Raw genomic sequence first — 25,122 nt, forward strand, 5'->3', positions numbered from 1 at the left:
CCAGAAAAATGGAAGCTTGTCCAGCAGCTTTATTGGACCGCTGGTGTGAATTTTGCATGTTGCGAATTTACTTTATTTTACGTTTAATTTACTTATGATGTCTGTTGTGTGTGAAATAATGGAGCACTTTGCTCTAAAACTTCCTTCAACGATCACTTATTTATTATTCATAATAAGTGATTTACATTAAGTGGCATTGATTTACTTGTACCCAGTTTCTGCAGGAATGTACATGGGACAGTGTCCCTGGGATGGCCAGTGCAACAATGCTGGAGGGTTTCTTTGGTCTCTCTTTTGATTGTTGCCTCGCATTTATCAAATGTTGGTAGGCAGAAACAGTGAGGCAGCATGGCGGCAGATCACCCAGCTTGTATCTTATACTTTAATTAGACCATCCTTAGAAAGAGAGTTATTCACACAGGAACGCCGAAGGCTCCCATGGAGTTTGTCCGGCTCAGGAGCTGGTGCACTGTGTGTGTGTGTGTGTGTGTGTGTGTGTGTGTGTGTGTGTGTGTGTTCTGCCTGAAGCAGTGCTGTAAGAGCCGATTGGATGAGTTCTTCTGTAGCCCAGAGGCCGAGGTCTCAGCGGGCGAACACCACTTCCTCCCAGCCGAAAAGCGGCTTCCTACAGTCTGCCCGTTCACACACACGTTCTTTTTATTCTTTAGATCTTTCTTTTCAATTTTTTTTTTTAAAAGTCTGAGCCACATTGCTCTGCGGTTGCCATGGCAACTGGCATCCTGAGGTGACGGTAAGAGCAGCGAGGACCTGCAATGTTTTTAATTGCAAATCCCCCCAAGCCACATCGTGTTCACGGCGTCATGGAACAGTAGCGGTGGCCCAGACACAAGAGGGCGGGGCCCCGTCAGCGAAATGGAATTCCGTCTGGAACGCACTGGGACTGCAAAGGGGCGAGAAATGGCCTCATTCGGATGCGTTATTGTGCAGGGTCAATGGATTATTCACTCTTGTGTGGTTCTGATGTTGTAGAACACACACACATTTACACACATTTTATATTGCCCTGTGGGGTCAGACTAAGTTCAAGCTCATTCTTTTCTCCCATGTTCTCCCATGTGCACACACGAGACCAGAGTAGAGGAGGAGGAGGAGAATAATAGCTTCATTTGTCCACTCAGAGCCTCGGGCAGTCCTCCATCTTCCGGCGAAGCGCACTGGACACGGCCGTGCTGCTGCGGAGCAAGTGACGGCGGCGGCTCTCCGCAGCTAAATATAAATGTGATGAAGGGAGCGAGACGCGTCACTCACGGCTCTTCACCGGCACGCGGCGGCCTGACAGCCGACAGGAGTTTGACATCGCAGCGGATCCTGGCCTGACTCAGAGACATTACTGTTACCAGCAGGATGCCGAAATGTCTGTACGTTCTATATGTGTGCAGCTTTCTCTCCGTGTGTGTGTGTGTGTGTGTGTGTGTGTGTGTGCACCTGTGTGAATTTCAAAGAACTTGTGTCGTCTGAGTCACACTGGATTCAGAAACGGGATGAAAAACCATGGTGGGTGCTAATGGACGTTCAGTTTACAGATTTGTAGGTATGAACAGGGGAACCAACACCTGGAAGCTGTAAGTGTCCTGTTACTCATAAGGAATTACATTTAAATTCCCATTTACATTCAAGTCATTTACCAGATGCCCGTATCCAGAACGTGCTTCCATGTCACCATGGATGAAGTGGTCAGTTCTGGTTCACTAGGACCCCCAACTATGAATACAACCTTTTTATTCACTCTGTTCTAGTTTCTATACAGAAGTCAGACAAGAAGAAGGTTACAAGTTCATCTAAATCTTCTCTAAAGAGGAAGGTCTTGAGCTGCCGTGTGAAGGTGCTCAGTGACTGAGCTGGAAGTTCATTCCACCACCGAGGGGCCAAGACGGAGAAGAGTCTAGATGAGCGTCTTCCTTTTACCTTCAGAGATGGAGGGACCAGGCGAGCAGTACTGGAGGCTCGGAGTATACGAGGTGCAGTGCGAGGTGTAATAAGGGCTGTGAGGTAGGATGGTGCCAGCATCAGTATTTTGAACCTGATGCGTGCAGCTACTGGGAGCTGTAAAACTGAGGAGACGTGTTATAAACTCTCTCTCTCTACACACAAAGGCGCTGTATTAAACCAATCTGATGTTACCTGGCAGAAAGAGGCGTGGCACAATAGAGGTTAAAAGGATGAACAGTTTCTAATTTATTAACCCCAGTAGATTATTATTGCAGTTACATGTAAATTTTGGATGTAAAAAAGGTACCAATGTTACAGAGAAAACCAAAATGAAAGACAGGAGAAAAAGATAGAAAAAGACAGAAAAGCCTGAACCAAGCTTCAGAGATCCAGAGATCACCTGATCCAGAAGAAAAATGGGAGGAGAGAAAAGACTCGAGAACTGGAAGGCCTGATTCCGATGGAAGAGAAGCTGAGACAGAAAGAGACCCGCTACCACACGTGAACATCCTTTATACATTTGACCCACAGGAAGTTGTCACAGACCAATCAGAATTGGTTGTTTCTGTCGGCACGCCCTCAGAGTCTCCCGTCTGGGGAAGACAGAGAGAGCAGGCGATCTGAAAAAACATGGCTGGGGCTTCACACCTATTATTTACCAAGTGGTCGCAAGAACAAAGAGGTGTTTGCCTCTCCACAAGGCAAAGTTGCAGAGGTACCGTGGTCCTGCAGAATGCCCCATCTGTGGAGGGAATGTAGTAGAGGGGTGGTGTGGGAGAACTTGGGAAGGTTGAAGATCATTTTTTATTAGTTGTACAGGTCGGATGGTACATAGAGGTAGACCAGATAGAAGGGAGGTACAGTAGTCCAGTCGTGAGATTACTAAGGACGGAACCAGGATCTGGGGGGCCCGTGTGGTTTGTCTGCTATGGTGGGGAGAAGGAATCTACATGAGCGGGAAAGGTTGCTGATGTGAGTTGGTTATCTGGTTGGGGGCTCTTGTAGAAGGAGCGAGCTGTGAGTTAAATAGTAAGATCATGATGTGGTGCAGAATTAGATGGGGAAAACCCTATTTGCAAGACTTAATTATCATTTAAATAACGGAATAGAAAAATATATTTGTCTTTGCGTGCATTGGTCAAAAATGACTGAGTGCTGATTATGGTATGAATTCCGTATTCAGTAATGCATGCTTTTATAGTCTATTATCTATTGACAAAACTTTTGTAAATATGCATGTACATCAGCATGAGCCGAAATTAAATATCTGACATTCACAGACACACATTTTTACAAACTGTTTTAAAAAGGCTGCCTTGTAAAATCTAAGACGGATTGAATACATCATATTCTGAAAAACAAGTTGCAGAATTAGAACGTCTGAACATGTTAAAGTGCGTTAAATTCACTGTCCAATGAAATGTGTGATTTGCGGATGTTTCATTTACATTTACTGCATTTACCAGACGCCCTTATCCAGAGCGACTTACAATCAGTATTTACAGGGACAGTCCCCCCCTGGAGACACTCAGGGTTAAGTGTCCTGCTCAGGGACACAATGGTAGTAAGTGGGGTTTGAACCTGGGTCTTCTGGTTCATAGGCGAGTGTGTTACCCACTAGGCTACTACCACCCCAGCAGGAAACTATAAGGATTGTATGTGTGTGTGTGTGTGTTTGTGTGTCTGCACTGTACAAGTGTGAGACTCTCCTGCCTCCGATTCCAACAGGCCTTTCCACTCTGTTATCACAGCCAATAAAGCGAGATGTGACGGCCTGTCTGTGTGTGTGTGTAAGAATACACACCTGACACAACTCATCCCCTGCGCGTGTAAACACCGACAGAGGGAGAGACGCCACCTTCTGTCCACTGTCCTCTGCTATGAGCGTGTTGTACTTGTTATTTGGGAAAAAAGAGACAGGGAGGAAGAGAGAAGGCATCCTCACACTCCAGCTTTCATAAGACCTCTTCATAATGCATTATAAGGCCGCTGTAGTTGTGAGGTCGGAGGTGTGAGTCCCTAAATTCCATAAAGTGTATCTATGGGGGTGCAACTGATATTTCTAATCTCAGGCATGGGTCAGTATTTGCTTTGCACAATTGTTCTCTGACTGTGAAAGGTCAATATGCTCATATGTATCAGATGGAACTCACAGAGGAACTGGGCCTTCAAGAGGACTGGAAAGGTCACAGATTTTTATTAGGATTTTTTTTTTTATATATTTGGGGACTGAATTTACAATTGTGATCTTATTAATTAGACGCCACAAAGCCCATTCGTGCATATGATTGTGAACATGATGAATTATGAAACAAGAAGTGTGATGTAATGTATGTAATATACGGGGCGGTGGCGGCCTAGCGGGTGAGGAAGCGGCCCCGTAATCGGAAGGTCGCCGGCTCGTCCCCACACACGGCTCCCGGGCGCCCTTCACGGCTGCCCACTGCTCACTAAGGGTGATGGGTGTGCTGTTCACTTCATTTTCACCTTCTTTAACTGATGCTGGGTCTGTCTGGATAGTGAGTGAGAGTGCAGCTTATATTTCCGGCATGGGTCCATTTTGCATGCTCGGTCGGTCACTGTGAAAGGTCAATATGCTCATGTAGCATCTTCTAAAAGATCTTTCCGTGCCGTCCTCGTGAACAAAAAAAATGAAAATGACCCAAGTCCTCAGACTGTAAATTGCTTCTTCTGTTGTCCCGCACAACCAATGATTTGGTTTTCCGCTCACGGCACGAGTTCATACTGTCACAGTTGGGGGCTGGTGGAATAAAACCGCTTTTTTCGCCCCGTCCTGCTTTTACACGTTTACTGTGACTCTTGTGTGCTGTGATGAGAAGCTGTGACAAGAGCAGAAAGGAAGTACAATAATACGGGGCGACTTACACTCAGCCTTTCTTCCCTCCTTCATCCCCTCTCGCTTTGGTTTGGCATTTACATCTTGTCGTTGGTGTGAAGCGTTAACGGCCTGTCAGCCCGTCTCGGCGAGCTGGGATGCCAGCGTGGCTGGAGGGGACTGATTAATATGCCGCCGCCACAACAGGCGCACCGCTGTCACCCCGACTATTTCATACGCCCTTTTAAATTGGGAACGCTGGGTAGATTGAAAAAATGGCTGCTCAGGAGGACTGGAAAGGTCACTCAGCTAACGGCTCTTACTTTGAAGATTTTTTATTGGGTTTTTTTATTCCGGGACTTGTAGGTGTAACGTTCTTGACTCTGTAATTACTGAACATCATTTAACAGCCAGTTCTCAGGCAATTTAATGTTTATTATGGTGCATAGTGAAAAAAGCTGTTTAATGTCAGGTGGGAGTCGCGTGCAGCTGGAGGCGGGGCTGGAGGCGGGGCTGGAGGAGCGGGAGGTGTTTATTTAGGTTATGAAATCCACTGAGTCTAAATCGCATCAGCAATCTTTCCCGCTCATGTAGATTCCTTCTCTACAATATCAGACGAATCCGCCCTTATCTGTCAACACAGGCCACCCAGATACTGGTCCAGTCCTTAGTAATCTCACGACTGGACTACTGCAACTCCCTTCTAGCTGGTCTACCTCTATGTACCATCCAACCTCTACAACTAATACAAAATGATCTTCAACCATCCCAACTTCTCCCACACCGCCCCTCTGCTACGTTCCTCCACTGGCTCCCAGTAGCTGCACGCATCAGGTTCAAAATACTGATGCTGGCCTACAAAGCCAAACATGGAGCAGCACAATCCTACCTCACAGCCCTTATTACACCTCGCACTGCACCTCGTATACTCCGAACCTCCAGTACTGCTCGCCTGGTCCCTCCATGTCTGAAGGTAAAAGGAAGACGCTCATCTAGACTCTTCTCCGTCTTGGCCCCTCGGTGGTGGAATGAACTTCCAGCTCAGTCACTGAGCACCTTCACACGGCAGCTCAACACCTTCCTCTTTAGAGAAGATTTAGATTAAATTGTAATTTTCTTGTTGTCGAACTTTGTGTACAGAATCTACAACAGAGTGAATAAAATAGATGTATTCATAGTTGGGGTCCTAGTGAACCGGAATTGATCTCTTCATCGATGGTAACTTGAAAGCACGTTGTAAGTCGCTCTGGATAAGGGCGCCTGCCAAATGCCGTAAATGTAAATGTAAATCGCATCATTATTTGCCTTCAAAACGGCATCAATTCTTCTGTCGGTTGTTCCAAACATCTTAACCAAAAATGTTCTGTGCCTTCCTGTCTCTTCGTGTGATCGCAGGCAGACTTGATGATGTTCCCGGACTCCTTACTTCCCTGAAGATTGTTGGGGTCGTTGTTATGATGGGGAATAAATTTGGGCCTAATCCTACATGATGGATGAATATCTGCCGCCTTGAGGACACCATTAACCCTGACCAAACTTGCAAGGAACCCCCACCATGATTTACTTTTGCCTACAGACATCCAAATATTTCACATATTCACTCCAAACGTAATTCCCCTCAGTGCTTCAGTGTTTTTGTGGAAAGTCGATTTGCTTCACCTTGTTTCCACGTGTGAGGCGTGTTTTTCTGGGTGCAACTTTTCCACTAAGACCACTTCTGACAACAGACGGGTGGACCAGAGGTGATGGCGCAGCTGGACATCTTCTGAATTAGAACACGGCACGTTTCTTTGTGCTTTTACAGAAAGCGCAGCCTTGAAGCCTGCTGTGGAAAGACCTTCCTGATGCAGTATAACTGGGTCTTGTCCTGTGACCTTCCACAACCTCACCTTGGTAACGGACTTCGTTTTAAACCTCCAACACACCTGTTTCTCTTGTCTTGTCTTGTCTCGTCTTATGTTAAGTTGATGATCATTAGCATCTTTCTGTAAGTGAAGTCCAGTGTGACAAATTTGTGTTTTTTGCGGGTCTGGTCAGCAAATGATGACCAAATGTCCCCGACCTGTCATGCCTGGTCCAACTCTTATTTATTTTCCTTCACGTCTCATTTCCCTTATCTCTGTTTGGCCCTGTAGTGTCTGACAACTGACCTTTCCAGCGGAGAGTTAAAAGGTTTCCAAGCGAAGATGACCACTGCCCTTTTCCTGTCAATTTTCACCCCAGGGCAACCATCTTACAGCTCGTACTGAACTCTTCGCCGCGTTCGCACCGTAACTGTGGCGTTTACAGGAGACGGCGCTTTCAGCGCAGCGTCCGTAGTACGGGCTTGTTCCGATTTATAGAATCTGGGCTTCTTTTAAACATCTCATGGTGGCCACCATTTGATTTAGACTTTATGTGTCTCGGCACAAATAATAAATCATGCACAAGATTTTAACACCAGCCCAGGTGTTCAAAAAGTGGGCAGGTATCTAAAATATTGTTATGTATTTTTCAATTTATCGCTTTGTAGAAAGCTCAGATTTAATCGATCATTAATCGATCAAATGCATACATATTATTCAGTATTTTTACATTTGAACATGGGATATTATAAAGTTATTGTAAGATAAGGTAAGATAATCCAACAAGATGGAAATTTGTATAGTCACATCAAAAAGTGGGCAGTAGAAGATAAGAGCAGCAATAATAAATTGAATAACCCCCCCCCCAATAATAATAAATAATAACTCATAAATATGTATGAGTGTAAACTTCTGTATGTGAAAATCTGTATGAGTGCACACATATATACATATATACAATATATATGCACATTAGAAGAAAAAAAAGATGGTGTATTGGATATGTTTGTGTGTTTGTTAGTCTGTGTATGTGTGGTCAGCTGCAAGGACTTTTGTATATCTGTATAACAATCTGTATTAAATGCTTTTATATGTGGTTTCTTCTCTCTATGGTCTGTCTACAGTAGCGGTTCTCAAACATTTTTAATTTAGAGTAGTTTTTTTAACCTTACATGGCCTTACATTGCCATTTATAGACAGTTTAAAGGTAGGACAGTGTCCGTTTTGAGCTCTTTCTTGATCATTCTATCCACTAGTGGGCTCTTCTACAGACAAACATATGGTTAAGCATGAGCTAGCAGGGCTGGATTCGCAAAGTGACGTCTTTTTCTCAGAGACAACAGCAGGCCTTGCCCTGTTGTGGTCACCTTGTCCCTTCCACGCATGGTCACTCCCAGATCAAACGGCACAGCTAATTGGTGAAGTACTTAACCCTGTGCTGACCTCTGAGTTCAGACTAATGAAACTCGTGTTTTTTCAAGATGCCGGCACTGGAGGCCAGATTATTTCAAACACCCTGCTCTTAGACCAAAGGTTTCCTCTAGTCTGAAGCCAAGTTAGGAGGCCATAAAGTCATACAAACACCTTGAATGTCAACCTTGACACTCAGAGTCAGAGGGGAGATGAATTGGCTTTGGGGATCGGGCAGTGGGGATGCGATATATCAGCCTTTATAGATATTCTCTGTGGCTCGGTGGCAGGCAGGCTCTCCTCGCACCTCGTGTTCAGATAAAATGCTGGCACACATCCATGCTGCGCTACGTCTCACTGTGCGGCGGGGCCAGAGTGAATGGAAGGGGTTTTATTCCAATCAGCTTCCTGGTGCTGGAGGGTTGCTGGTAGAAGGGGCCGAAACAGAATGGACTTCAGGTTCATCCTTTGAGGTGCCAGTAGTGGGTAAGGCTCACATTTCCACAATTTATATTAATAGCAATCAATGAATCAATGTGCTCCTATAATATTGGAATATTGGTGAACAGCAGGATAACAGAGCTGTGGAGACATTTTGTCAGTTGTCTTTCTGAAATGAACTCTTCAGGTAAATCATATTGGACTTTTGCAGAATACTGTTAATATAAAATAGCCATATATATATATATATATATATATATATATATATATATATATACACACACACACACACACACACACACACACACACACACACACATATATATATATATATATATATATATATGTCATTAAAAAGTCATAAAGTCATATATAAAAGTCATAAAATAATCATATAAATGTGGTACAGTGGAAATGAAATGCAACAGTACACATAATTGCAAATATGCAAATTGAAAAGTGCCTCTAAAGTCTGACATCAGCCATCAGCAAATACCATATTTTATCATCAACCTGTCAAATTTGTGTTTTTTTATGATAAAAATGCTTTAGAGATTGCAATGAAAAAAAAAAAAAAAACATTTTGTGCCTTAGAGCTTCAGAGGTATTCAGGTATGCAGAAAAATAAAAGACAAAAAGTAATCAGTATCAAAAACAAGGCGGGCGAAGCAAATTCAAATATTCAAGGAAGCACTAATTAAAAATGTATCTGTAAAAAATGAAAACCAAAAGAATACATTCCAATTCATAGGCAGTAGCAAATACGGCCATTTACCTATTTATTAAGATTATTCGATCCAGGGTCACAGGGGTTATATTACTGATACTATTACGACTACTTCTACTAATTATTAAGATGGAAAGGAAAGTTTGTGAAACGTGTCTTCTGTATAACCATCACCCTTGGTGAGCAGTGTGTGGGGACGGTGCCTACATAAAGGGGACCTCCTTCTGCCACCAAGACCCTGGGGCCCGCTGGCACCGTCTCTGTGTGTTTGCGAGTGTGTGTACGTGTGTGGGCATCCATACTCCGCTAAAATGGGAAAAAAAACGGAATTTGCGAGTATCTCTGCGGTGAAAAAGTCCCCCGCCGCTTATTATCTGGGCCTCTTCAACTACGGGAAACGTCGCGCTTAGTTAGCATGGTGAGACATGCAGGGTTGTGAGCCAATAAAAGTAAATAGATAAATTGGGCTCGGCTGTTTGTGGTGATCAGTGATGCTTGATCTCCAACGCCGGGGGCTGCGGGGTCCAGTCCACCGTCCCGGTGAATTCGGAACGATTCCAGATCATTTTCTCTGCACAAATTCCACGTGGAGCTTTGGACGACTGTGAAATGCATCCTTCCATAAAAAATCGGCTGAAAATGCTTGCATTTTAATTGTTCAGATGGTTTAGCATCCTGTCTATGTGATCATTCATTAACTGTCCGCTGTGAAGCTGAAGATACTGGAGAAAGAAGCCCTTTTAGTGCTCTGAATGCGGATCAGAGAGAGAAAGAACGAGAAGAAAATTGAAAACGGCAGTCGGGATGGTAGGCTGGGCCCTGACTTTTTCTTTTAGAGCCGTCAGCAGGAACAAATGTGGTCAGAACCGGAGTGTGTTCAGTTAACCATCCATCAGACAACAAAAAAAGAACAGAAAAGTAATTTCTGAACAAAATTCATTAAACGTATCTGTCTGTTGTAAAAGGTCAATGTCATTTACTTGCTTTAAGTAGTAAATATAAACCTTAAATAAACCATTTGTGAAACTTCAATAGAACGTTTTAATGCAGTAATGCATTTCTTCTTATAGCTGCAGGAATTATCTTGATCAAATAACCACATCAAAGGTCACGCCCCGCACCTTCCTATTTACTCTTTTCCCCAAGTTCAACGCATTAATGATGTAGTAGCCAGGCCCTATTTGATTAAGATGTTTTTCAACTAGATCGGTGCTGAAATGGCCTTTGAAACACCGGTCATGGTGGCCACTGCTCACCAAGGGTGATGGTTAAATACAGAGGACACGTTTCACCGTGTCACCGTGTGCTGCGCTGCAGGGTTTCACAATGACCATCACTTCACTTTCAAATACTTGTGTAAGTCCAATTAATGAATAAATTAAACAAAATGGATCACTGCAGATTGGTCATAAATAATAGTGCATGATCACAATTGTCCCGACGGGTTTCCTCAACTGAACATCAGCTACATCACCTGCAGATATAATCAGAAAATAAAGATTTCATATTGAAATGTGTATATGCATATATATATATATATATAGTGTAGATGGTCATGTCATTGACAGCATGTCTGACTTTTGTAATCATTCGGCATCAACTCAATGCACCACCGTGGCTTCGAGATATCAAGCTGCACTTTGGAGTGATTCCGGCTGGTGGTGGTCAGCTGATCATGATGGTGGTGATTAGTCCAGACAGTGGGGCTGTTGAGTGCAGGGGATTGTGGGTAAAGAGCTTTGTCAGCGCTTTTGTCCGTTAGACCCTATAAAGCTGGGCATTAGTGCTGCCTGGGGGAAGCGGAGAAAGATGGGACTCAGAGATCACAAGTTTAAAAGACCAATAGCTGCAGTTTTAACCACAGGTCCACAGGAGACTGGGGGGGTTTGGGGATCCTTATTGCACCGCTAACAAATTGGCTAATAAACGCTGTCATGAAGATTTCGTGCCGCAGCCACCGCTGCCCGTAATGAACCTCTTCACTGCAGCCAGTAGAGATAATATGATGATATGTTTTAATTGTGTTTGGAGTTAATAAGGACAAATGTCCCCGTTGCTCTTAAAGACGCCCGGGTTAATAACTCAAAGGCCGCTCCCGTTCCTCACTTGCAGGCGCCTGTTTTCCGTTTTAACTCCTCATTAGCTGCAGAACTAACGGGCGACGCCTCGTATGAAGTTGAGACGTGCATTTATGGGGGCTCGCCGCTTTCATATGTTTCTCCCATTCCGAACCTCTACTTTTATATTTATGGAGCGTGCCGGAGCACAGTGGAAAATGGATTTCGATTGCAGGCAGCACACAGAGGGTTTCATCATTAATTAAAGAGCTCGAAGATTTCATATAAAAAGCAGAATTAAAGCCGCTTCAAATGCGCGCGGCGGCTTTCTTGAAACGATAAGCAGTTAATGTTCTTAATTATCAGCCAGATACAACGTACAGGGAGGGAGTAACTGATGTTAATTAATTCACCGCCGCCGCCATTAAATAAAAGGTTAACGTTTCCCTCTGTTATTCAGTGTTTTTCTCTTAAAGGTGCAGAGTAGTTTAAAACAGTCGTAGAAATAACTGTCAGTAAATCGTGGGTGTTAGTGGCCTGGTGAAGACCCAGGTTCAAACCCCACTTACTACCATCGTGTCCCTGAGCAAGACACTTAACCCTGAGTGTCTCCAGGGGGGGACTGTCCCTGTCACTACTGACTGTAAGTCGCTCTGGATAAGGACGTCTGGTAAACGCTGTAAATGTAAATCAAATGGAAGACATGGAAGGTTCCGCCTGTACTGACACAGACAGAATTACACTCAAGACGGTAGGACGCAGTCTCAGATTCGTACCACCAACTTTATTCAAGAGGACAAACAAACATATGGGATCAGTTCTTCAGGATGGGGGAATTTGGATTTGGGGAGCGGGAAGGTCAGCGGTTGGCCGGTGGTGGAAGCGGGAGCGGGAGCGTAACCACGGTTCGAATCCCAATCCGCCAAGGTGCCACTGGTCGAGGCACCGTCCCCATGGCCGCCCAATGCTCACCAAGGGTGATGGTGCAGGAGACACATTTCACCGTCTCACCGTGTTTTTTACAATGACAATCACTTCACTCTCATGAGGACCTACAGACACAACACACACAAAAACGACGGTGTAATAGAAGAACCCGGAACACCGGTGCAGGCAACCTTCATGTAGTGAAGGAATCAGGGGCGTGGCAGGGGCGTGGCAGTATAAGCATCCAGTACCAGTCAGAAGATATCACACACCGACGTGACCATGGTTAGGGCTAAAATGAAGGGGTTTGTGGTTGCAACTTAACACTCAGACGGAGTTAGTTTGCCATTCGGTGCCCAAGTCTGCGTCTGCATGTTCCTTACTCACCCGCCGAGGTTCATTAAAGTCTCTTTACAGCGATTTATACTCAAACATTTAAGACAAACCCACTGAACACAATCTGAACGTGTGTGGACGTCGTTACCTAGCGGATAACAAACTCGCCTACGAACTGGAAGACCCTGGTTCAAACCCCACTTACTACCACCGTGTCCCTGAGCAAGACACTTAACCCTGAGTGTCTCCAGGGGGGGACTGTCCCTGTAAATGCTGTAAATGTAAATGTCATCTACAAGCATACAATATAAATCACTTTAAGGTATAACATTGTTAGAAATTATACTATATGCAATAAATACTATATTTGATATTTACACAGAATATGGAATGTCTGAAGGGGTGGGTGGGATTTGTGAAAATATTCCTTCATTAAAATGTGTGAGCTTGTTTTTGTCTTTCTTTCTCTCAGAAATGACATCTTGAGTCGTACCCTCAGACTCTAGACACCTGGACTGCGGTCACAAGCCATTTCCCCCCGTATTACGCTTAATGGCTCTCTCCGTAATAAGCCTATTTACCGCGGTGAGATGGTAATGGCCTTCCCCGCCCTGCTCGGTGGATTTTGTATAAACGTACAGCTGCTGCTGTTCGTACGGAGCGCGGCGTGCTAGCGTTCATCTCGCTGCTGGGAAATGACTTGACACCGTAGGTCTTGTGTACGAAGCGCTCGCCATAATGCGGAGCAAATCAGTTCAGAGCTCCTTGATGGAGCGGTAATGGCGTGAGCGGCGGGCCGGGCGAGCCGCGTCCCAGAACAGCAGGCGCGGGAGCGCTTGACCGTGCACCTCGGAGGGGCGGAGGAATGGAGGGAATCTGCTGAGTCGCTGGAAATGACGCCGAACCCTCCTCGCTTTCCGTGCCCGTGCCAACAAATTGCAATAAACGCAACAACAAATAAACTAGCAGGCATCACTCAGTCACTCTTTACTGACGAATCAGCTCATAATTGGGTACCGTCGCCCGACACAAAGCTGTTACGGTAAATCCTGTTGAGAAGAACAGTTTGCAAAACTGGTGCATATTAAGGCCGAAAAAATGAAGGCTGTTATCTCAGCACAAAGGATCGTCTCATAACGTGTTGGGGATTGAATCTTTATGCAAAAACAGATGCAAAATCTGACCATGCATTATTAATGCAGACGAGCTCACATTCAAATACTGAACGGGGCAGTACGGGTACAAATCTTGCCGGTCATTATGGTGACTTTCAAGGGAAAGCGCCAGGACATGCAGACATGTTCCACCGAGACTAACACCCCACTGTCAATTTCTCAAAGAAGAATTGTTATTGCAATTTAACAATAGAAAATGTATTAAAAGTATATTTATTGTTAAAGTTCCAATTTGGATATATTTAGGGGAAATAAAACAATTGACTATGTTTATGTGGCATTAGACAAAACTTTATTATTGTGTTATTAGTGAGATAAAAAAACTATCAATCAATAGTCAAGCTACTCCTGCATGTATAACTGCACAATTCCTTCTCCAGACTTTGAACAGGAAGTAGCAATATTTCCCTTCTGATAAAACCACAAGGGATAACAAACTGTAATGTACTGTACTGTAGTTTCACGTTTGTCCTGTATAATGTTTCCTAATTGTGTTCGCCTGTGTACGAGTGTATAAAGCTGCCCTAATTGTGTCTGTTCACCGTAGGGTCTGTGTTACATGTTACCTGTTCACCTGTTACCGGATGTCTCCCCTGTCCTGTCCCATGACGCCGTGCGAATGCGTCCCTCTTCATCGTCAAGTCTTGTCATCACCTAAGATTACCTGCCTCACCACGCCAAACGGCCATGACACATACATCTCATTGACAAAATAACTAACTACCTTCTTTTTTTCGGTTGTGTAATTGTTTCCATCACCCACAACGCGATCTTGAATCTCGAGTCTTTTTAATGGAAGGAGCCTGACTGACGGCTCTGAATTTGCATACTTAACAACAATGCCATTCAAGGAAAATGAAGATGCTATTCATTCACTCAACTCATGCAGGTCCTGTAAATCCAATCTGCCAGACTTGTTTGGAGCCACCAGTTCATGGTTGGTTCTGTGTGGAAGAATAGTGACCCTGTGACATGTTTTGAGCACCGCTCCCATTGCGCTGGAACGAAAGCGAAAGGCCTGCCAACTCGATTTCAGCCTCTGCCACAGTCCAGGCCTTTGAAGTGAGATCTGTCTGATCGCCTTTCCTTATGCTCAGCTTCATTCCAAAGGCCTCAACTTAAAATGGACACATTCAAGCACGGGCACGCACACACGGTCCCACACCACCCTTGATCCTGTTAGGACAATCATCCGCATAAACAGACAGATGGGCGCTTAATCGCCATGCCCTTTCTGATGAAAAGTCAAGTTTTCCCCGCTGGAAAAAGGTTGACATTTGAACCTGAATGCCAACAATTCAAACATCACACCATACTTGGAAAAGTCTACTTTGGGAAACATGGACACTACATCCCCTCTAAAAGGTGAAGGTCTAGAACCCAGGCTGTAGGGCTGGGGGTTTTTGTGGGTTGGAGGTTGTAAGGACGGGTACCAGTGTGTCCTGGGATGTGTTTGGTGTCTTTACATCTTTCTGATGGAATTCAGTTGTTGTTCTATTAAAGTGAAAGTGAAGTGATTGCCATGTGTGAAACAGCACAGCACACGGTGACACAACGAAATGTGTCCTCTGTATTTAACCATCACCCTTAGTGAGCTCTATCATGGCTGCCCACCGTGGTGATGGTTAAATACAGAGGACACATTTCGTTGTGTCACCGTGTGCTGTGATGCAGTGTCTAACAATGACAATCACTTTCACTTGACACGCCAGTGTGTGGGTACGGTACTTCGCTCAGTAGCCACCAGTGCCTATTAGATAGGAAAATCGGCAGAACAGAGCCAGCATTTGCTCCCCATGTGACCTCTGAGATGAAATATAATGACCTATGGCCTGTATCAGCATCAAAAGTGTAAAAGCAAGATGCATTTGTACAGCTAAAAGTGCTCATCCTTCCCCTAAAGAAAACTCGCCCATCTGTCACTTCACTCAAAAATCCCTGTTTTTGTGGGATTACCAGCCTCCCTATTTCATATTTTATTTGCTGCCCTTCCTCACCCGGCTTATATACAGAATCTATTTCGCAGTGGGTGCAAAATCGTGCCGTGTCTGGAGAGGAATGATCTGATGGTGATTATTTTTCTCCTGAAGCTGTTTGGCGCGCAACTGGAGCCGAGATATATTAAATATATCATTTATATATGAGAGAATTTATATATGTGACGTTAAGTGAAAAAAGGAAATTGTCCGCGTTAAAATTTAATAAACACATAACCTGTAGCGATCTGGAATACAACTGAACAGCCGAATGGTGTGCTTAACGGTTCCAGTGATGGAATTCGTAAAGCGGCTGATAAATTAACGCAAGGTCCTTCCTGCCCGGGTAACATTTCAACGTCACATCTAACCGCTTCCGAGCGAATCGAGTATTTTACCATGGCTTTAGAATGCATTAAATAGTTAGGTAAGTAAAATATCGCGCATTATGCACACAATGTTTTATATGGGGGCAGGTCGCTACCATGAAGACCACCACGTTCTGGAAACCCAGAACTGATGAGGCGCTTCTAGAGAGGGGATGTAAACCGGTGTGACTGATGCGCCGATGGTTTGCTGAGGGACTTTCGGCTCGGTTAGATGTTAGATACACAAACAGGGCCGCGCGTGGTCGACACAGAGACGGAACTGGACGCGCATCAACAGGTCGACCGCTTCTCCCTCCGTCACTTGGCCGAGCGACAGAGCTTTTGGGCCAGTTCATTAGCCATGCATGAAATCTGGTGGCACGCCAAAGATAATACAAGTGAAAAGCCGTCCGCGTTGAGGTGGTAATTAAGCGTTCCGCAGAACAAAGCTAATTGAGTGGATGTGAGACACTGTCCCCAGACAGCACATTTTCCCACCGGGGCCAGAAATAAAGAAGGTTTCGGCCCCGTCCTTCATCGAGGGTGATCACAGCAGCGGACGTCCAATCTAAAAGGAATCAGCGAGCGGGGGAAATAAATGAACGTGCGCTCTCGAGCTTTAGTTTTGAGATCCAATACCGGGTCTGTCTGATGTATTCTGCTGGTAACAGCCTTCAGAGAGGAATTGTTAAAGGGTATGAAACAGTGGGACGGGGAGGGGGGGGCGAGCATAATGGATTTTCATCCTCACCCCGATATGAGGATTTTTATTACCCCGAAAACAGCCGTGCCTGTAATGTGTTTTTTGCGGGGTTTTTTTCACGCGTTCGGACCCGAGCCGCGTAAGCATGGTGGGAAAATAGGCTGGTTTGTGGTACTGGTTTGCACCGGTTCCCTCTCGGCCCTGAAGCGGCTGTCATTTTTAATAACCCCCCCGCCACCTCGCAGTGATTTCAACCTGCAGTAATCGCCGCATCCTCGCGATGATGAATTCCATCGACCGCGTCGTAAAAAAAAACCCGATACTCTTGTGGCCTGCAGGGCCAGCGAAGGTCTCGTGTGACCCGTGCCACCATATTTTGCCACGGGCAAGTGGGCGAATCCATGCGTGTTTAATATGCAGAGTTCTCTTCTCTTTGTCGTCTCTGTTTAGCCGTCATTGTGTTTCTGTGGTAAAGAGCTTCTGCTTTAAAGCCGTGTTATCACGATGGAGATAAGCTTTTAGTCCAAAGGGACGTTTCAAACGATCCTCTGACCTATGACCTGATAATCCAGGTGGTTTTCTCACCTTGTCCACCACGCAGGACGTTGCTCCGAGGCTCTGGGAGCTTCGGGAACTCAGTTGACACCAATAAACACGATCTTTAGCAGTGCACAGCGCTTGAGCAGAACCCATTGTTCTGCCAACCCGCTTTCAGCCCCATTGCCTGTGTCGGCCTGGAGCGATCTGTCCCAGGGCTTTCCTCACGCTCAGTTCCCTCTCGGGTCCCCTTCGGCTTAGAACCCGCACACTCTTGCACACATTACACAGATGCACATCTCCCCAAATCCTCTTCAGACTCTTTTCTTAATGGAATTGTCATGGTTTTTTATCCCCCCCCATGGTCTCGATATTCCTCTAATCTTGTAAAGATTGATATTTCCAGATGTCTAGACCATATGCCGGATTGTCCTGAAGCTGGCAGGTTTTTCTTTACCACCAAAAAAACGACTCAATCTCACTCACAGTGTGATAAACGGGGTCAAAATGCGTCTGTTGTAGTATAGTGTTATCTAATGTAATGTCTGCTGGATTTACAGTAAATTATTAGGGACGTTAAAAAGATCATGTTTTTTGTTGCAGTTAAATTGTAACATATTTAAATATAATAATGCGATGAATGCCTTTTGTTTTTTACATTGACTGAGTCGGTCAGACCTATGACTTGGATGTGATATTCATCGTAGCCAGAGAAAGGATAACCTTCAAACAAGGCTTTACATGGGAGGTTTCAATAATTCATCCTACATAACAGTAAACCAAACCAAAAGCCTGGCTTTAAACCTGAGGGTACATTCGCGAATATGTGAAGAACGCAGCAAATACCAGCCAATGCGACGCTTCGGACAATCAGTCGCATTTATGCAACATTACCCAGCGCATCAGCCAAATGGATTAGTTCACACGAATATCCCAACAGTCTTCCAAATCAACGTGTAGGAGAATCTAATTGCAGAGCTCTGACAGGCTTCCGAAAAGCCAGCTATCTTCTCCCAAATGAGAACCGGTGATTGGTTGGCCCTCGTGACAGACATGCCTACCGTCTAACGGGGTCGTGACCCTTTCTGACCCAATCATTAAAAGAGACATGATGATAAGAGAGCAGAATTTGGACCGTCCACTAGCCGATAAGCAGATCGCTTGATACGTGGCTGCCCTTTAACCCCAAAGATATTGATGGCACTTGGAATGCAAAGTAAACCGTAAAAAAACACGATGGTTTTTGCTGGCTTTATTTTACGGTGAAGTCTGTGAAAATGTGCATTTAGGAGTAGAAACGCGCGAGAACACCAGCCACGTAAACACAGCATGCCGACCTGGGGCTGTAATAAAAAAATCATCATAAATCAGCCGCCGCCTTAGCATCACTCACCAACTGCCTTTGAATCACTTTGGACTTCAAAGGGCCCGCGGATGAGCACGGCGCGATTTCAAAGCGCCCTTCAATCAGTTCGGTTCTTGTTTTTGTTCTTTCTTCCTTGTTACTTATTAATTCCAACTGGAAAGTGCGCGTTGGCTGGCCTCTTTTGTCGAATAAATCCTCGTATTGGCCTAATTGCATTATGGGGACGCTTCAGTTGTTGCGTGGCATTGCATAAAACAGACACGTAATTCTAATGACAGGGTTTCTCTAATTGCCCCCCCCCCCCCCCCGCCCGCCCTTATTTTCCACTCGCCGCGATGTGCAACGGCAGTGATGCTTTGCCTATTAGTTACAGAATCATTGCGCTCTCTTAGGGAAAACAGCAGCCGTCGCTGTAAATAGAGTGACTCAGAGGAAAAATCGGCCGGGGAGGAGGACGGTGAGAAAGAGAGAGAATAAGACGGAGGACGAGGAGGCCGCCAGATTTCGCCCGGCCCTGCCAGCCCTTGGCTTCGAGCCACAAGGTTTATTTCGATCGTTCATGCTAAAATGGCGAGAGAAGCTCGGCAAGGTTGGGTGCGGTGGCCCTCAGTCAAGTGTCAGAGATGTGTGCGTGTGTAGAGGCGTAAGATGACGGCTCTTTTCGCTCCTAAGCTTTAAGAGCGTATCACTTCAACCACTGAGTGGGGCAGTTCTTTTCTGTCCAAGAGGTCACATGATCAATGAGGTCACGGCACAGCTGGATTTATCTCCCAACCTATTGTGATAAAGCCCACAAATCCTCCCACATTGGCCTTGGCGATGGTCTTGTGTCTCCTCCTTAGCATTGGGCTCATTGTGGAGCAATCCGCAGGACATTAGGTACAATAATGACGTGCAGGATTTTATTACGATGTCCTGTAAGGCTCAAGTGCCGTGTTTGTACAGTGGAAGGGAAATCGCTTTGAAGCGGACCCTCATCCCTTTCTTGTGATAACCTTCTGTCATGTCCTTTGTTGTATGCTTTCATTACATTCTTCTTCCTTTCTTCTGCGCTGCAGCATTTTCCACTCCATGCTTCAGAGAGCATTAGCAGAATATGAGAATACCGGGATGGCCTTCCATCCACTGTGACCTTGGAACAAATTGTGTTTTCCACCTCAGGCAGACATCCTTCAATAGAACACCCCAATCTCCCGTCTTCACAAAGCTGGCAGGCAGCAATCTTCTTTTTCTCTCCCTTTATTTCTTGCTATAAAAGGTCTGATGTGCTGTTGAGTGCTGGGATTGAATGTCAGTATCTGTCATTGTGAAGTTGTGTCAGGTCCAAATAAGATTAGAATTGTGTCGGCGTCCCAATATTTATAAAACTGCTATTTTCATGTCCTAGATTTGCATGCTGCTTTAGTTATGATGACATTGGGGCCGTAGTCCATGGATATCCAGGATGCCGCACTGCCTCGTTTTGGCATGTAAATAAGTCATAAAATTGAAAAAAAAAAAAAAACATGCACTTCACCAGTGACAAATCATACTTCTGAAAATTGCCAGAAAATGGTGTGTAATTTGTGCTCAATATCTACATGCTAACACACACAATTTACACGTGAGACGATGTGCCGTGCAGGTATGATTTTCACCCCCTATGCAGTAAATCATCAGAAAGCTGCCCAACAATGAAATAAGCAGACATGTAATCAATGCCTCAAAAATATGGTGGACAACCACCATCACTGCAAGACCAAATCCAGGTTAAATGTGCAGAATGCACAGATTGGGTACTGGCAGTGTCAGTACCTGCACCGGAACGCTATAAAGTGAAAAAAATTACATTTTTTATGTTATGTCAATTACATCCAATTTTACGCTGCCATCAGATTGTAGTTATTTTTTATGTTTTAAAAAAAATGTTCAAGTTCGAAGGTTTATGTTCGGTGTACAGTGTACAGGGTGCAAGGAAATTCTTACAAACGGTTTACCAATTAGCATTTAACAGTGTGACTTCACAATAAATAAATATTCTAAACAGCGCAGTGCAATACAATTCTCAGTAAGCAGTGCAATAAAACACTGCTTTAAGCTACTAAAGACTGAGTGGCCTGGTGGTCAGACTGTACTGCCTCGAGTGCACAACCGACGGCCAAGATGGGGAAGCTATTACGACTATCGCTCTCCTGCCATCCTGAGCTCTGACCCCATGAGCGCCCGGCGCAGCGAAGATGGACAGGGCTCAGCGGCGTGTACCGTCGCCGTTTAATAGCTCTGGGATGCGGAGCCGAGCGGCTATAAGTGATTTAACTTTGTATAACAGGTTCGGTAGGTTATTCAGGTTGAGGATGAGCGCCGGAGGCTGGAGCCCGGCTCCACGGAGAGATATTTCTGAACGGGAGTGAGACGGGTTGAAGTCGTTATCTCGAGCACATTGTTTTATGGCTTAAATAAGTAAGTGAGATTTACTTTTAAAGCTCCTCTCACAGACAAGAGGTCACAAAGCGCTGTACAAAAGAAACGAAGATGGTATATAGTGCACTTCCTGCTGTCCAAGTGCATTCAAAAGTTTCATAAGCATCTTGATTCTATCAAGTCCACCAGTAGCTGCCTCTGCCATTCTCCAAAGATTTCCAAACAATAATGCAGCATTATTGCATATAGTGCCCGGCTTGTAACATTGCCCAACGTTTTGCGGCTTTTGGGGAGACAAGAGGACGAGCGTAATTAAAAGCAAAGACGGAGGGGACGGCCGGGAAGCCCCTCGGACAGCGGCTGAGGAATTGAATGCTGCCGAGGCGAAGGCAAGACATGTTGACGGAATATTGTGAACTGGCTCAGCACTTTTCTTGTGGGGGGGGGGGGGGACAAAGTGATACATTATTTGTGCTTCTCTGACATTTTCCACTTTCTGGGAGATTGAATTTAGCAAATGGGGCAATGCGTGCACACACACACACACACACACACACACACCCTGCCATTAGTTTCCATCTTTTTCTGCAAAAACAAAGAAATTGGTGGCATAGAAAATGTGGATTCTTTTCATCCCGGACGGCCTCTTTCGAGGTCCCTGAACTAATGGTCAATTTTTCATCTCCTTTCTTGAAATTCAGCTTCTCAGCTTACTGCCCACTGAATGCATTCAAAATATTGACATCCCTCAACCGCACCCAGACGGAGGAGCCGTTCATCCAGCCTGGCCGAGTTCGTTAGCGCACGGCCTTGCTCGGACGGCCCATTTGGGATTTGGTGGTGAATTAAATATAAACCTGGTTAACAAAAGGTGTGGAATCCTCACACTGAGCCATCTGTCATAATCAACATTCAATCGCATTTTTTAAACCACGTTGTGGTGTGTGTGTGTGTGTCTGCACACACCCACACGGATATACCTTACATGCACAACACACACACACACACACACACACACATGAAAGCAGCGGGTCACCCCAGGAGAGCAATATGATAATTTACTGCAGAAACAGACGTAGCGCGACTTTGTGATTAATTGCCAGTCTCGCCACCCACAATTAGGCCCCCCGCTGATTAATTGTGTTTTCCGAGACACAAGACGAGACGCAGTGTGGGACTGCAGGGTTGTTCCGTTGTGTGTTGGAGTTGAGTTGCAGCAGGTCTCTTCTACCCTTCATCTTTGCGTGGAGCCGGGTGAGCAAACACAAGGAGGCGTCTCCGGGCAGAAAAGCGGTAGTCTGGGGTCACTTGTCCCATTACAGATGGAGGGTCACTGCAAATCAGTGCAGAAGTAATTACCCTTTTAGTCTGGTTGCCACCTCAGGCCAGGGGCGGAGTTACGTGGGGGCCTGGGTGGGGCCACATCTTTATAGCTCTTCTGCAAATCTAAAAGCTATATTGCGATATCATGTCTAAAATTGTAGTGAGATGAGTGTTTTTATATTTATTTCTGCATCCTCTTACTTTCAACCACATATGATATTAATACACAGATTAATACCCAGAGTCTTGAATATGGGAGATTTTGGACTGTCATCTGTCTCCGCCGCCAGTCACCATAACAAGTTTTTAAAAAATAATGATGCCTAACCACACATATTCAGGAATGGACTCTTCTAGTGAAATAAAATGTGCAGGAAAACCATTTACTCCGAACGAAAAACACATTTTCCCCCTGAAAATTACCGCGGTTATAATGCAACAGTGAGAGATTTACACACCTCTTTAGATCCCCCATACGCCCGCGTCCTTTATGGGAGCCAAGCAGCTGCGAAATGGCAGTAAACAGCAGCATCATCTGGTCCTGCTCCTGGACTGGGATATAAACATATCTCTGACATCTTCATGGCTGCTGTGCCGTCACGCACGTTCAATTTACTTTGGCTTGAAGGCTTTGTTTCATCTTTTTGCCATTTGCACCTCTTGGTTTACATGATTGTTATAATTGTTGTGACGATTGAATTATTTTACTCATCGATTTACTCAACACATGAAATCAGAATGGATATTCCAGGTTCAGAGACTACACCAGATTTTCATTTCAACCATCCAATTAAGAAGCGGGAGCTTATGATTAAACGCCATATCTGCCCTGTTTCCCAACAGCAATAACTTGTGGTTATGTTACAGGGTTGTGATTTCCAGTTTGAGGCACCACACACGCAACATATTTTTCATTTTGAAAGTGTATCCTCTGAATTGTTCCCTTTTTTTGCACATTTTGTCTTATAATGAACTAATAGAATAGAAAAGTTTACTTTCCGCAAGTGACTGAAGTAGAATTGTATTGGACAAATCATCACCAGCTTGCAGGGTCACTCTACCCTGGAAGGGGGTCCCTCTCTATCACTCCTGCCCAACGTTTCTTCCTTTCTTTTTTTCTCTCTCCTAGAGGTTTTTTAGTAGAGTTTTTCCTTGTGTGCAGAAGGCACTGTATGTGATTTTGGGCTAAATAAGAAATAAATGTTGCTGCTGTTGTTGTTACCTCTAGAAATCTGGTAAGAAGCTGTCAATGGTCAAAAATAATTTCCTGTGCTTTAGAAATAAAGTCCTCTGGTCTAGTCTTGGGACAGACTATGTGAATGGATGTTGTGCGTGTGAATGGCGTGCCAGTTGTATGAGAAGAAACTGAAAGCCAAGTAAAGCCTATTCAGTAAGTAAAAGTAAGTAGATAGATAGATAGATAGATAGATAGATAGATAGATAGATAGATAGATAGATAGATAGATAGATAGATAGATAGATAGATAGATAGATAGCAGTATTTATGCTACTCTGGATGCTGCAGAAAGCAACGAAAAAAAATTCTATAAAATTTCTCAGGAAATTGGCCGTAGCAAAACACATTCAGCACAATTATTTGCATTTGCCTCGTCTGCAGTTTTGCCACAGTCAGCTGGTATTGATCTGTTTTTTTAGGAAGAAGTTTTGTCGCCAGTCCTGCATCGTACAGATCCAGAGGAGGAGGGATGCTGCCTTCAAACCTGGGGTGGTAGTAGCCTAGCGGGTAACACACTTGTCTATGAACCAGAAGACCCAGGTTCAAACCCCACTTACTACCATCATGTCCCTGAGCAGGACACTTAACCCTGAGTGTCTCCAGGGGGGGACTGTCCCTGTAACTACTGACTGTAAGTCGCTCTGGATGAGGGTGTCTGGTAAATGCTGGAAATGGAACTGTAAACCTCATCCAGTCAGCTCTTCTGCAGGAGATCATCTGTGCTGGTCGACATCAGAGCAGCTCAGATGGGGTTTGAACCTAACTTTTTCTTCTCTAGCTGTGTACAACATGATGCCAATATGAAACAAACAACAAATTAGATTGCAATCAACTAAATGTAATGGTTTAATATTCAAAAAGCGAGACCTGCTGTTGTCTGGCAGTAGATTAATCCATCGACAAGTCTTACTTTGAGCTTTATTATAGAGAATAAATGAGAGAACTGAACCAGTCTTACCCTCACACTACTGCATGTCAGGTCAGGGCTACGTTCTCAGTCGGAGGCTGACTAAGGTCTCCTCAGGAGAGGGTGGCAGCCAGCGATTATTAACTCAACCAATCAGAGCTCATCGGGACGAAATGGGCTCATTACCTAATGTAGTACCCTCAAATACTGCATACTCTCTCTCTCTCGCGCGCACACACACACACACACACACACACACCATAATCCTCACACCTCTGGCCTCCGCCATGCAGCGGTTTGTGATTTATGTGCCTGCTTGCTGTTGTATTAAGCACATTATAGGCTGTTTGTTTTTTCACCCCAGTGGGACTTGGCGCAGGCAAGAGCAGGAGGGCTTGTGGCTGGAGCCTCCTCAGGAATTCAAGGGACATTTAGTTTTAATGAGACTCATTTTAGCATCACAGCCTGGGGAGAGAGAAGAAATGGAATGGAGAGGCAACGGGACCAGGCAGTGAAACCAAATCGATTTGTGTAGGAAAAATTATATATATTTGCTGTTGCTGTATTGCTACATAAAAGAATCTAATTAACCCCTTGAGCGC

This window comes from Denticeps clupeoides, unplaced genomic scaffold (assembly GCF_900700375.1).
Source record: "Denticeps clupeoides unplaced genomic scaffold, fDenClu1.1, whole genome shotgun sequence".
In the NCBI taxonomy this organism is placed as follows: Eukaryota; Metazoa; Chordata; class Actinopteri; order Clupeiformes; family Denticipitidae; genus Denticeps; species Denticeps clupeoides.